Raw genomic sequence first — 13,410 nt, forward strand, 5'->3', positions numbered from 1 at the left:
GTGCTGTGACCACAGCGGTTTGACTTCACTCCATGGTCTCTTGAGACAAACAAGATACCAACAACCTTTTTTAAAAAACAAAAACTCTGGCCCTGGGACTCTCCTTTTTTATCTTCTCCACACTTTGGGGAACTCATGTTTTTAATTGGTTCAATTGGCTTTTGGTCTGGACAAGAAAGAGAACTTTGAGATCTCATAAGACAAATATTTGATGTGTTGATGGGCACTCTTAGGCACTCTTAGGTCACACCAGAGTGAACACTGAGCTGGCAGGGCCTCAGTGTGCCTATCAGGTTCACATAGCAAGTAAGAAAAATTCCTTTCAATCCTTTGCCACAGAATGAGCCTGTGAACTTGCCCAGGAGTGAGGAGCAGTTGATCCCTTCACCCTTAGAGAACTTCCCCGCCTGGACGATATGTTGATTCAGCTGATTAGGTTTAATTATATTTACCGTATTTTTTGCTCTATAAGACTCACTTTTTCCCTCCTAAAAAGTAAGGAGAAATGTGTGTGCGTCTTATGGAGCGAGTGCAGGCTGCTCAGCTATCCCAGAAGCCAGAACAGCAAGAGGGGTCGCTGCTTTCACTGCACAGCGATCCCTCTTGCTGTTCTGGCTTCTGAGATTCAGATTATTTTTTTTCTTGTTTTCCTCCTCCAAAAACTAGGTGCGTCTTGTGGTCCGGTGCGTCTTATAGAGTGAAAAATACAGTAATTCCTGTTTGTAGCTCCTCTATGTTGTCACATTCTGCAAACAAAAACAAACAAAAAATACCATAACCTTTCTCCTCTCAAATAAGGCGTTCCTGAGTCTTCTTTATGGGCACGCTGGCAAGGAGATGAACCTCTTGCATGCCCATAAGTCATATTTCTGGTGTTCCCACCTCTGAATGTCCCAGCACGGAAAAAAGGCGGAACACCTGCGTGTTCCTTTTTGACCCATTTCCCTGTGTGCTTTTTCGGATTGCAAGCCAGGGAGCTGAAATAATGATAATCATATCAGAAATGGCCTGTTAATCTGCAGGGGGAGCCCACTTCTTAACTATCTAGCAGCCTTCCTCAGCATCCTGCAGGCAACATAAAGGAGAATTTGAAGTTACTGAGGTGGTTCTTATTTGATGCAAATGCAACCGCACTCCCGTTTGTTTCGGATGGGATTAGGGAGTGGTGGTGCTCGAATCATCCCGCTCAACTGAAGGCATTCAGAGGCGAACAATGGGGTGGGGAGGATACACATTGCTAATTTAGGCACCGCTGCCTAATCTTGTGTGGCATAAGCCGTTAGACACCTTCGCCCGCGAAACTGTGCTATTGTTAGTGCTCATCTGTATTTTAGGAACGGTGACATTTTGTGAGACCATAGGGGGAGGCATTCGCAACAGAACGCTTGTGAAATGCAATTATTTAGACTTAAAAGCTTGGTTACTGCAGCAAATTGTTAACTTGGGGCTGATCCCTGAAAGATGCCTGCGGCTGGGGGATTGCGTATATTTTCGTGCGTTAAAGGCGTTTTGAATTCTTCTACTAGAAAACCTCTAATTTCTGCGCTCGCTGCCGTAGTGTGGGAGCTGTGAGTGGGGGCCGCGCCAGGAATTTGGGGTAGGAGTTTGGGCAATAGATTTCTAAGGGGGCATCGCTGTTAGGGCTGCCCATTTGCTTGACCTCTGAACCTGGTCCACACCACAAAGGAAACTGCTTTATAGTGAGTCAAATCCATATTTTACCTTTACACTGGCTGGCTACGGCTCTCCAGGGGTTTTGGCTGGATTCTCTCTCAATCCTATGTGGAGATGCCAGGAATTGAATTTGGGACCTTCAGCATGCTCTGCCCCTGAGAAACAGCCCATCACACCACTGCACAGAGTAGGGCAAAGAAAAGCTTATCCTTACTTGTTCACGAATGCTTGGAGAGGGCAGAATAACAGACAGTAATGTCTAGGAGGTAAAGTAGGAGTGCCAAGGCTTCTGCGGATTGGTAGCAAGCCCCCACTAGGCTGTGGGCAGATGGACATGGCTCAGTGGTTAGGCTTCTGCTCTGGATGCAAAAAGTTCTAGGTTTGATCCTTGACATCTTCAGGTCGGGCTGGGAAATAGGCCCTGTTTAGAACCCTGCAAGTCACTATATGGACCAACTCAGTATAAGGCAGCTTCCTGTGTTCTTTCAGAATTAGACCCTTAAAGACCCTGGTTCAAATCTAGCCATAGTCCCCAAACCCTTGCAGTGGCCATGGGCAAGACACACACACACACAAACAAACAAACAAACACACACTGCTTTGGTACATACCTTTTGTGATATAATAATAATAATAATAATAATAATAATAATAATTATTATTATTATTATTATTTATGATTTATACCCCACCCATCTGGCTGGGTTTCCTCAGCCACTCTGGGCAGCTCCCAACCAAATGTTAAAAACACAATACAGCATTAAACATTAAAAACGTCCCTAAACAGGGCTGCCTTCAGATGTCTTTTAAAAGTAAGATTTATTTCCTTGACATCTGATGGGAGGGTGTTCCACAGGGCGGGTGCCACCACCAAGAAGACCCTCTGCTTGGTTCCCAGTAACTTCGCTTCTTGAAGTGAGGGAACCGCCAGAAGGCCCTCGGCACTGGACCTCAGTGTCCGGGCTGAATGATGGGGGTGGAGACGCTCCTATATGAGGATAATAATACTGACAAACTTACAGGGATTCATAAAATCACAGAATCCTGGAGTTGGAAGGGGCCACAAGGGTCATCTAGTCCAACCCCCTACAATGCAGGAATCTTTTTGCCCAACGTGGGGTTTGAACCCACAACCTTGGGGTTAAGAGTCCCATGCTGTACCAACTGAGCTATCAATGTTCCAAGGATCATTGGGATATTGCAGATAAATGGCTTTTGACACTTAAAGCGAACCACACAAATGATACAAATCAGGCGCATGTGCATAAACCTATGTTTTCCTACATTTTCTAAAAAGTACGGGAGAGAAGGATAGGTTCACTGAGCAAGGAGGGGAAGCAAAAGCTGAGTAGGGAGAAGGTGCCTGGGCCTTCCAAATGGAGCTTTTCAAGATATTGTTCATGAGGAGGGTTGATATTGGTCATCATGTTTACATTCTGATGGCCGGTCCCATTATTACTGTGCGGTAAGGTAAACCTTTGTGCCTGTGGATGGCATCCCTGAAAATAAAATGGAAGCTTCAAATTGAAAGGCAAACTACAAAGATTCTGAGAACTACTAGAAAATAAGGAAGCAGGATTAGTGCAATAAAGGGGAAGGGGAAACAGAAGCTCTTTGGAATCCCAGAGATTCCTATTGTCTGATGTCCAAACAACTCACTTATCAATCACAACTCTGACTTCATTCATTGGCTAAAAACACTGAGAGTAGGAGCAGCCAGACGGGCTCATTTCACAGATATCACTTGGAAGAGTACCTGCACATTTTGTTCCATAACTTTCTTCCTGGCTGCAATGTGTAGGTGTGCTGGCTCAGGGTATAAGGCCCCAGGGGTGCCAACGAATGCCTTTGATGGAGTCATGGAGCCCACTTTGACAACCCATATACCCTCTAGAAGACCAGTTTGGAGTTATCCACAAGTACATGCTCCTGACTAAATCATAGCTGGTGAGTTGCGATCGTAGAGAATCACATCAGCAACAAATTATGGTGGCAGAAAGATATGGTTTGGGGTGCCCAACCAAGTGTGGATTATTGAGGCAGGGGGAGGGGCATTAATATCTGCCTCAGGCACAAAAACTGTCCTTGATGTTGCCATGGGAATATATTGATAGCATAGCCCTGTATAACCCAGAGACAGTGTGGTGTAGCAGTTGGACTAGAGTCAGGAAGATGGAATCCAAACCTCCATTCAGCCCTGAGACTCACTGGGTGGCAAAGTCAGTCCCCATCTCTCAGCCTAACATGCTTCATAGGGTAGATGTGTGGGTGAAATTGGAGGGGAAACGTGTGGCCCTCCAGATATTGTAGACTCCAACTCCCATCAGCCCCAGCCAGTGTGGTCAATGGTCAGGGATCTCCATTGGCTACCCCAGTCTATATTGTAAAGTATTAAGTGAGATGCAAATCTAATAAATAAAATCAAGGCAAAGTACTCACTCCTCAACACACATCCATCACTGCTACCCCAAGCAGTCAGATCTCTCAAATAAAGACCCACCATGAGGACTAGAATCTTACTTTATTTTAAGAGGAAGGGCAGTAGCTCAGTGGTAGACCATCTTCTGCGTTGCAAGCAGGAGGTTCCAAGTTCAATGCCCACCATCTCTAGGTAGGGCTGGGAGAGAGCCTACCAGAAACCTTGCAGAGCCACAGCCAGTCATTGTGGACCATATTGAACTTGATGGACCAAGTATAAGGCAGCTTCCGATATTTTATGTCCATTGAAACAAACTTGTGTAGGAAAGTCTCTTGACAGATTGCTGTATTTTTCGCTCTATAGGACGCACCAGACCATAGGAGGGGGAGAACAGGAAAAAAAAATTCTCCCCCTCTCTGCTCAGCGCCCCTTCAACGAAGCAGCAGGAGAAACAGAGCCCCTTCCATTTCTCCTCCCGCTTCGCTGAAGGGGCGCTGCGCAGAGAGAGAAAACTGTGCAGTGCCTCTTCAGCAAAGTGAAGTCTGGAGAGCAAGAGTGATCGGTGTGCACTGACCCCTCTCGCTCTCCAGGCTTCAGGAGGCCATCCGCAAGCCTTCGGAGCGCAGCGGGAACTCCTGCTGCATTCCGAAGGCTTGCGGATAGCTGCCTGAAGCCCCCGGAGCGCAGTGGGCATTCGTGCTGTGCTCTGGTGGCTTCAGGCTTCAGGCGGCTATCCGCAAGCCTTTGGAGCACGGCAGGAACTCCTGCTGTGCTCCGAAGGCTTTCAGATAGCTGCCTGAAGCCCCCGGGGCACATCGGGAGTTCCCCGCGCTCCGGGGGCTTCAGGCGGCTTCAGCGAAAGCAACGCGAAGCCTCCAGAGCACAGGGGGAGCTCTCCCTCTGCGCTTCGGAGGCTTCGCGTTGCTATCGCTGAAGCCAAGGAACCTGCATTCACTCCATAGGATGCACACATATTTCCCCTTCATTTTTGGAGGGGGAAAAGTGCGTCCTATAGAGCAAAAAATACGGTATTTCTCTGGTGGTGTTTCTGGCAATGACTTTGGACTTAGTAGGCTGGTGTGTTACCTGTTCTCATCCCTGGTATTCTGAAAATGGAAAGAGCTGAAGGACAGAACTTAATAACAATAATAATAATATCAAAAATCCCTCTGCTCCTTGGGTCATTTACAGAGCTGAGGAGCCTCCCTATTTGTTTGAGCGCTGAGATCCAGCATGGCTAATCCATGTCCTCGGGAAACTCTATTAAGAGAAGGTGGATGTTACCTCCCCATTGTGACAGATTCTTAATCTTGGAGGCCATGTGGTGCTGGAGGCCAGCTTGGGTGGTATCTGGACCCCTTGTCCTCCGAACAGCCTGAATTGCATTTTGCTAAAGCCGCATGGAGCAAGAATTCCAGCCAGGAGAGGGGAGCAAAGGAGAGAAATTGGAAATTGCATGCACTAGTTTGTGCCTGTGTAGCTCGGCTGACCTAAGCATCAGAGAAACCAAACCAGGGGGGGAAACGTGAGAAGGAAACAGCTGTAGTAGAAAATGCGTGAAAAGTAACACGCCGCATCAAACACCAGTTTGGCATTTCATTTCATTTCTTGCAAATGGAAGAGATATAAAGATCCATTTAATAAGAATTAAAATAATGAGCAATTTTTGCTGTGGTGTGATGTCTTGGGTCGCTCTTTTTATTCTTCCTTCCAGCTAATTCTCTCGATGTGCGACCCTAATCCCCAGCATTTTGGGTCTAAAAACTCCACTTAAGACAATAGGACTCAACTTCTGGCTAGTGCTGTTGTGTGGTGAGAATGGCAGCAATCAGGGATGGGATTCAAACTCAAGGAGAATGTATAGTCTACCTATGGGTGACATGATGCTCCTATATCACAGCTAGCATCCAGACCAAGAGGAGAGCTGAAACAAGCATACAACAAAATGTGTGAGGTGTTCTGAAGCCAGCTGCATTTGAGGATGTTATGTGAGCAGTGTTAAAAATTCAGATAATATAAGCTAGGTGCCAAATGCCACCTTAAATCTAGGTTGCAGTCGCCACAACGGAATGTCTATTCACCAGGAGGTTTAACAAGATGACACTCAGGAAAGGTTGCCATAGATTCGGAATTTCCCAGACAAAAATGTCTGGATGTATGGCAAGCCATGTCGGCAGTGTCATTTTTGCTGATTTTCCTTAAAAATAGCTCAACAACAATTGTTATTTTTGGTGTGGTTTTCCTAATAAACCTCAACAACTTTGCCTCCCCATCAAAAATAGAAAAGTTCAACAACTTTGCCCCAAAAAGCTGAACTGTTGTGTCTGGATTTTCACCTATTGAAATATGGCAACCCTACTCTCAGGGTCCCTTCTCATGCTACAGTTCTATGATTCTATGATCTTAACTACATTGCTTGACTGTAGCTTGCACTTACAACAATTCACTTGTCCCAGTATGCAAGGGGGGTGGGTGGGAAACACAGTAGAAATTAACTATGAACTAAGGCAGCGGTTTTTAAAATGTGGTTGCCAACCTAATGCCCAGAAATCTCCATGTATTATTTTTATTTATTATGTTTATTTTATAAAAAAAATAAAAATAAAATATAGGTCACAATTGGACCTACGCCAGCGACAAAACGCTCCTGGCGCCTGGCTAATTTCTAACGCTGGATGTGAGATAGATAGATAGACAACTATGACTGAAAGGATTTTTTTAAAGAATTGAACTGAGAGCACTTTTTCTAAACTTTTGTATTATTTCCTACAACAAGGAAATAATGAGACCCCAAGATAATAATGACTAGGCTGTTCCCCACGCCCACTTTAAAGTAACTAGGTCGGTCAGGCCTGGCCAGGCACACCCTGAATTTCATCCCAAGTGGTTCTGGGGTTTGAGGAGAAGGGAAAGAAGGAGAGCAGCAGAGAAGACGTGCAAGCGTTATTGAAATGGATGAGATATATTCAAGGATGCTCTTTTAGAAGTCCCTCGGAAATGAATAGGGTTTCGGGAAGAACATTATTGACTTCGGGGATTTCAGCTTGGCGCTCTGTGCATCAAACCTTCTGAGGATTAAGCGATGGTGATGACGTGATCTGAGCAATGTTTCTTCTCTGACCGATTTCTGCGCTAGAAATCCATTTCCACACATGAATTGCTGAGGAATTGCTCCATGCCTCCGGCTGCATTAACTCCCTCATAATCATTTGAAAATGTTTCTTTGTCACTTTCTTTAAAACAGGGTGCAATGGGACTCAGATTCAGGAGGCAAACAAGCAGAGCAGTGAGATTCCTTTCTGGGGATATGAAACCCAGGTGGCATTTTTCCCCCTTTTTGAATGAAGGCGATATGGTGGCATGAAAGCCACACATACGCGCGCACACACACAACCCACTGCAGGCAAAGTCCACTGCCAGCTTCCTGCCCGATCCCCTTACACATCTACTCAGAAGGAAGCCCCGCTGTCTCCCGTATTTTTTGCTCTATAAGACTCACTTTTTCCCTCCAAAAAAGTAAGGGGAAATGTGTGTGCGTCTTATGGAGCGAATGCAGGCTGCGCAGCTATCCCAGAAGCCAGAACACCAAGAGGGATTGCTGCTTTCACTGCGCAGCGATCCCTCTTGCTGTTCTGGCTTCTGAGATTCAGAATATTTTTTTTCTTGTTTTCCTCCTCCAAAAACTAGGTGCGTCTTGTGGTCTGGTGCGTCTTATAGAGAGAAAAATACGGTACCTTGCTATGGGTTAGCTCTCCTCATCCCTTGAAGGTAGAATCCATTGTACTATGCAGAACTTCATTTACATGTGGGCATGCAAATGAGCTGCATCCAGTAGCCCTTCAGTTTAACTCAAGTATTTGGGTGGGGGAGTGGGGGAGATGGACAACCCTGGCCCCTCTTCCCCCTCCTTCCGTTGACTTAGTATCAAAGGCTCTCCCCTCTATTAAAAGCATCCCTCTTCCCAATGTCCATTCTGAAGGAAATCAGCCCTGAGTGCTCACTGGAAGGACAGATCCTGAAGCTGAGGCTCCAGTACTTTGGCCACCTCATGAGAAGAGAAGACTCCCTGGAAAAGACCCTGATGTTGGGAAAGATGGAGGGCACAAGGAGAAGGGGACGACAGAGGACGAGATGGTTGGACAGTGTTCTCGAAGCTACCAGCATGAGTTTGACCAAACTGTGGCAGCGGAAGACAGGAGTGCCTGGCATGCTCTGGTCCATAGGGTCACGAAGAGTCGGACACGACTAAACGACTAAACAACAACAACTTCCCAATGGAGAGTTTTGCCTCCTCTCTGCAGTGCCCAGAAGTTTGCAGACCTGCAAAGGACTCGTGGTTGCCTCCTCTCACCCACCCACTTTGCCCCCATCCCAATGACCCCCTTCGCCCCAGTGGCAAGGCAGCTGCCCCCACGAGATTGGCAGGAATACATCATTAGGCCAATTGAGGCTACACGAAAGCTGCATCCTGCATGTTGTTAATAGATGGGAGTTTGATGCTGAGAAGCAAAGAGGCGATTGGTCTCACAACACACTGGCGCATAAAAGCACACACAAATGCAGACACACACAGGGAAGAGAGAGATAGAGAGAGGCTGACCATCAGCACCCCAATGCTTTTGCAATTACTTGCTTAAGAGAAACATGTATTTATCGCATCTGTGTGATGGTTTCTCAGGAAAACAGCACAACAAGAACTATTCTCTCCCTCCCCTGCGCCCCACACCATCCCTTAAATAATCTCTGGCGCACCCATTTTAACCACCAATGGATTCTCCTTGATGTTTAACACACACACACATCCTGCAAGCAGAATCAAGGAAGGAAGCTTGTTTTCATCCAGCATTTCTGGGTACCAGAAAGAGATGCTCTCTATATCTGGTTATGTTGTGCTATTGGGGTTTTTTTTTTTTTTTTTTTTTTTTGCTTTGTTTTGTTTCGTTTTGGACTGGGGGGAGGCAGTTCTTCTGAATCAATCAGCTGGCTGTTTCCTTAGAATTCAGAACGTTTTGGGACATCTAAGGAAGAAAGGAATAAATAAATAACAAAAGGCAACTGCCTTCCCCGCCCCCCGCCCCTCCGCCCCGCCGCACAGCTTCCTGCTAAAGGAAAAACAGGAGAGAGAAATCCATCTTCTCTGGCCCCACTCTCGCAACATTTAATGACTCAGAGAGAAAACAAAAACTAAACTGAAACTGAAAGATTGCCTCTTTATCTCAACGTTATTCACGCAATAAAGTTTGCGATTAAATATTTTTTTATGCTCCGGCTTGGGATGTTGGAGAATGATTGGGGAGGGGAAGGGACCCCCGCGATTTTTCATCATTTAAGGGGGTGGGTGCAAAGCGAAAAACTGTTCACAGTTAATAATATTAACCTGAGCAGAAGAATTTAAAAAAAAAAGTCTGCAAAGTTTTTAAAGAGGAAGCCGTTTTCCTTGGAAGAATAGAATTTCACATCAAGAGGGAAATAGGGTTTTTTATTTTCAAAAATGGGTTATTTTAATTGGTATCGTTTTAGGAAGCGTTTGGGCTCTTTGCGCGCGCGCGCGCGTGTGTGTGTGTGTGTGTGTGTGTGTGTGTGTGTGTGTTTTAAAAGACATATTTTCAAGATGGCATCCCAAAGAGCTCAGGTATTCTTAAGTATTTAATTGTAAACACATCCTAGGAAAACGAAATACTTTGAAATCTAACACATCTAAATTCACCAGTTTTTTTGGGTTTTTTTGGGTGGGGGTGGAATTGTAAACAATAAGGACTGGGGCTCGCATTGTCTAAAGGGGGGGGTATTTTTCTCGCCCCCTCCTCTTTTTAATGCAACAATTATGATCCTTCCCTGACTGGTTTCTGTTTGCGTTTTGGAGAAGGGGGCTGGGTGGGAAGTGATTTACTTCCAGTAACGCACGAGCGCTTTGGCCCATAAACTATTTTGATTTGATTCTTGCATTAATGGTTTTATAGTAGAATAATCACTGCGCTGACTGTAAGGGAGGAAAAATTATGCACCATCCTAGCCTCATTTTTTAAAAAATAAAAATAAATGAATGAATGGAATGAACGGACGGACGAAGGAACGAATGAAAAACGAGCGTAGTAAAAAAAAAAACTGTGGCCAAACGCTCCTGCAATTAACTCCCGTCAGGGCAGAGATGATACATTTCGGAGCATGTCACCCAAAGCACACGTTGCAGTGCTTTCCCAAACGGGGAGTCTCTCGTTTGCAAAAGCTAAGCTAAATATTTCACTGCACCAGACAGAATGTGCGTGTCCCTGTCTCTTAAATTTCGATAGGAAGGATAATCGGCGCATCACATGTGTTTGGTTTTCCTTAGAACCGGCTTCAGATCGAATCCACAGAATCTGGTCAGAAGAAGGGGGAGCCGGGTGTTTTCTGGCTGAACAGAGCTTTGGGGCCTGAGTTCAAATCGCACCCAGCACACCGGCTGGTGACCTGGGCCCGGCAGCTCTCTTATCTCCCGGGCGTCGCCTACCTCGCAAGGTTGTTGTGCGAGGATTTTTTATTTATTTTATAAGACGCAACTCTGAGCTCTCCGAAAGGAAAGGCAGATTGCCACCGGCGCACCAGGAATTATTACGAACCATTTCGTTGATCTCTGTTTGGGAACGGCGGGAGGCAGCAATTAAGCACACTGCGGTCCATTTTATGTCGGGGGGCCGGTTATAGTAGTGTGCTTAAGTCCTCCCACTTGAAATCTGTGGGCAACTGTGCAAGGAATCGGGAGGGGGGGGTGAAAGGGCTTGATAGTCCGCGAAGAATTATCTGCTTAGAAGCATATCAGTTTCTGAAATACAAACACAGAGACAGAGACACAATTGGACTAGACGGCTCTTGGGGTCCATTCTAACTCTGCACGATTCAGATGCAACCACCTGGCTGAGGTTAGACCTGTTCAGTATATAGCAGCTCCTACAGACGAACGCTTGGTCTGCGTTTACAGGAACCAACCCAGATCGCTTTGCCTCCGGATTAGCTGCCCTGCCTCTCCATCACCATTCACACGAGCGCGCGCGTGCACACACATGCTGAACCCTCTTCAGGCTAGAGCGACGAGTCCAGATCCTCGTGCTCGCTTTTAAATGCCTGATATTCATCCCGTGGTAGGTTTTGGAGTTAACTAATACGGATCAGAGGAAGACGTATTTTGTGAACGTGAAAGGTGTGGATATACAGTGGTACCTCGGGTTAAGTACTTAATTCGTTCCGGAGGTCCGTACTTAACCTGAAACTGTTCTTAACCTGAAGCACTACTTTAGCTAATGGGGCCTCCTGCTGCTGCCGCGCTGCCGGAGCACAATTTCTGCTCTCATCCTGAAGCAAAGTTCTTAACCTGAAGCACTATTTCTGGGTTAGTGGAGTCTGTAACCTGAAGCGTATGTAACCTGAAGCGTATGTAACCCGAGGTACCACTGTATCTGCGTGAGGACAGGAACGAATGGAGGATAAATGTTGTGGGACAAAAGAACCCAGGAGCCGAGAGTATCGCTGAAACAATGCGGTCTTTATACACGGGAAGCATAAGGGCGAGGGCAAATCGTCTTACATTCCCATAACGCACACAGACGCGTGTATACAAAACCCTCTTCAACATCGGAGGCTGGCTGTGTCGCTTACAAGACCATCAGTTTGTAGAAAGATCCAAACTGGTTTTCCTCCAAACAAACAAAGGGGTGAACAGATGCCAGCCCAACCGACCCCAAATCTTAGGAAACAGGAAGTGTGACTTGGAACATTCTCCCTTCTTTAAATTGCCTTCGCTTATCAATTAAAAGTCAGGATATTTGCTGAAATCTCGGTGTGTAAACTCCCGGCCTCCCACCTCTCACCCCAAGAAAAACCACACGACTTTTACTTTTTAAACGTGAATGAATGAATCCAAAATATGCAAGACATAATCACATCCACAAACGTGTTAAGCTCTGTTGAGCATCAACATCAAACATGCAAGCATTGCAGCTTAACTGCATTATGGACAGCAGCCATAGCTTTGGACAGCAGAGAGTAGCTTTTCAGAGAGCTGAAACGGGTCTGACACAGGCACAAAGTCATTTGTGGTGTTTGCACAAACTAATTCCTTTTTTAATAATAATAATAATAATAATCCTGCTATCAACTTTGCTCAGATAGTTCTTACAGGGTTTTTCTCCTTTTACTGCTATATGGTTTGACTCCAAACCATCAGGGGGCAAATTCCCAGACCACAAGAAAGGATGCAGCTACCCCCTTCCAAAACCCTGGGGACAAAATAAAATAAAATAATTACTGTCTGTTTCCAACCATACCGACTTTGCAGAACAACGCCAACGTGTGGCACGGTCAAATCCTGGCCCATGGATGAATGGAAAATGAAGTGACAACTGCACAAATCCTGAGACAAAACCAGCTGCAACCTGCTCCTTTTAAATTACTTCACACCCACCTCCTCCATGGTAACTGAGTGGCTGCAACTTCAAAAAGGTGCATGTGCACTGCAAAGCTAGCAAAGTGCGCTTGCTCAAAAGTAACTTCAGTTGAGTTCAGTGGAATCTGCCCCTTAGTAAATGTGTTTATAAGATAACAGGCTGGGGGGGGGGGCTGGGCAGAAAGGAAGCTATCCAGTCCTGAAATCTGAATATGCACACTTAAAACAAAAAAAAGAAATCTACAAAATTAGGTAACCTCTGTAGGAGCTGGGTGCATCTAGAAGAAGCAGGAGGGGAAAGCCAAGGAGATGTTGAGAGATGGGAAGAGAGCCAACCTAAATTTCAATGCAAACGAAACTTCCCTCAGCAGTCCACTTTGTGCTGCTAAAAATTCGAAATATCTCCCAAAACCTACCTGCTCATTGGAAGTCTTGCCTCCCTCAGTTCTGAAGAAGAAGAAGAATGAGAGAGCCCTCTTTTTGAAAGCCCACCCCTTTAAAAGTTTCTGTAGTTGACTAGGACTCTCTCTCCTTAGCCGCTTTTTTTTAAAGAGCTAATTGATGAAATAAAGTTAAAGAGGAGGAGACAGACAGCGTTCTTCTTGTTTGGGGCCTGGGTGGAGGGGTGGTGGTGGAGGGAGCTAAAGATTCCAGTTGCTGCCCCCACAGCTTTGACCAGTCAGGGATTTCAGACCTAATTACCATTTTGTTTTTGTCCAGATTAAAAAGTAGGGGCCCCCTCCATTCAAATCATGGCCCTCTGTCCTTATTGTGAAGGACAGGCCTGCTCTGGGTCCCTTTTAGATTCTCCGCTATTAAGAATCCTTTCCTTTGTGGAGGTGTTTCCCATTCTCTCTGCCCACATTGTTGAGGGTCCTTCAGTCTCAGCTCTTCAAGA

General features: G+C 45.8%; 1 long non-coding RNA gene across 8 annotated transcripts in view; it reads right to left on the reverse strand.

Annotated features, from left to right (window-relative positions):
- Positions 1-13,129, reverse strand: part of LOC128416566 (uncharacterized) — a 147,017-nt gene extending 133,888 nt beyond the window's left edge. For all 8 annotated transcript variants that reach the window (XR_008331251.1, XR_008331246.1, XR_008331247.1 and 5 more), the window contains exon 1: positions 12,929-13,129. This is a non-coding gene — a long non-coding RNA (uncharacterized LOC128416566). The remainder of the gene's footprint in view (positions 1-12,928) is intronic.
- Positions 13,130-13,410: the final 281 nt, after the last annotated feature.

This window comes from Podarcis raffonei, chromosome 6 (assembly GCF_027172205.1).
Source record: "Podarcis raffonei isolate rPodRaf1 chromosome 6, rPodRaf1.pri, whole genome shotgun sequence".
Lineage (NCBI taxonomy): Eukaryota > Metazoa > Chordata > Lepidosauria > Squamata > Lacertidae > Podarcis > Podarcis raffonei.